Source organism: Hyalella azteca, unplaced genomic scaffold (genome assembly GCF_000764305.2).
Source record: "Hyalella azteca isolate HAZT.00-mixed unplaced genomic scaffold, Hazt_2.0.2 contig7054, whole genome shotgun sequence".
NCBI lineage: Eukaryota > Metazoa > Arthropoda > Malacostraca > Amphipoda > Hyalellidae > Hyalella > Hyalella azteca.
Genome location: NW_025937189.1, coordinates 161320 through 162538, shown reverse-complemented (window position 1 = coordinate 162538; position 1219 = coordinate 161320). Strand labels below are relative to the sequence as shown.

Sequence of the window (1219 nt, the reverse complement as noted above, 5' to 3'; positions counted from 1 at the left end):
GTGATGAATAATTGAGACCTTCCACCTCTATGGTGATGTTCATCATGACTTTCGGTGCGAGATAGCTTAATAGCTGAAGCGCTAGCAAACATTTGGCCACTAAACCAACCAACCAACCATCATATGGTAACATAATGCAGCATCAGAGCCACGGTAGAAATCTCCCACTCGCGTCTATTCCTTTGGCGACTCGTCTCAAATTTTTTTAATTGCATTTTTACAACACTTCTCTTTAAGTTCACTTCTTGTTTGTCCGTCTGTCTGTCTGCTACAAATCTTATAATCGAAATTTAACACACTTCTACTTATCCTATCGATCTGAAATTTTGCACCCTTGGGTAAAGTTGGAGACAATACAAGAATCAAATGACAAAATAAATGATTTTAAAAATTAATTTTTTTTTCAATATTAGAAAAATTGAAAAAATAATTTTGTCAGCTACAAATCTTATAACTGATATTTGACACACTTTTACCTATCCAATTGATCTGAAATTTTGCACACGTGTGCGAAGTCGGAGGCAATGCATGAATCAATTGACAGAATAAATAATTTTGAAAAGAAAAAAAAAGTATATATTTAAAAATAAAAATTAATTTTTTTTAATATTCGAAAATAAAATGAGTAATTCATTGTACATCTTTAACATTGGAGACACTGGATTCTTTAGAAGTGTTGTCTTTAAAAAGTAATTTTTAAACGTATATTATTCTGTTCACTTTGTTTATGTGTATATCTATCACAAATAGCAGCAGCTTGCAAAGAATTTAGGCTATCGGGCACTGAAGAATCGTACATCCATAGTCCATGCCAAAATTTTTTGTGTCAGTATTATTTATACAAAATATCTCAATGCGTTGCAGAAAACAACAATCTTTTGCGTCAAAAATTAATCATAAATTTTAGGTTTGCACAGGTTGTTGCTCTCTTTTCATAGAACTCGATAGTAATATGGCAAAGAAAATTTTCTTGTATTCAAATTTTGTGTTTAATATTTTAACTTGAACAACTTTCTGTCTTCTATCTCATCTTTATCTCATTATCTCATCTTTATCTCATTATCTCATCTTTATCTCAAGTTTGAGCACGACATGATCTCACCATCCTGCTACTGCAGATCTCACTATTTAGCAGCTGTTCACTGTGTAGCAGCTGTTCACTGTGTAGCAGCTGTTCACTGTGTAGCAGCTGTTCACTGTGTAGCAGCTGTTCACTGTG

At 32.8% G+C, this 1219-nt stretch overlaps 1 protein-coding gene across 1 annotated transcript in view; it reads left to right on the top strand.

Moving 5' to 3' along the window:
- LOC108668708 (GATOR complex protein MIOS-A) overlaps positions 1 to 1219 on the top strand; it is a 21085-nt gene that overhangs the window by 9971 nt on the left and 9895 nt on the right. The window lies entirely within an intron of this gene.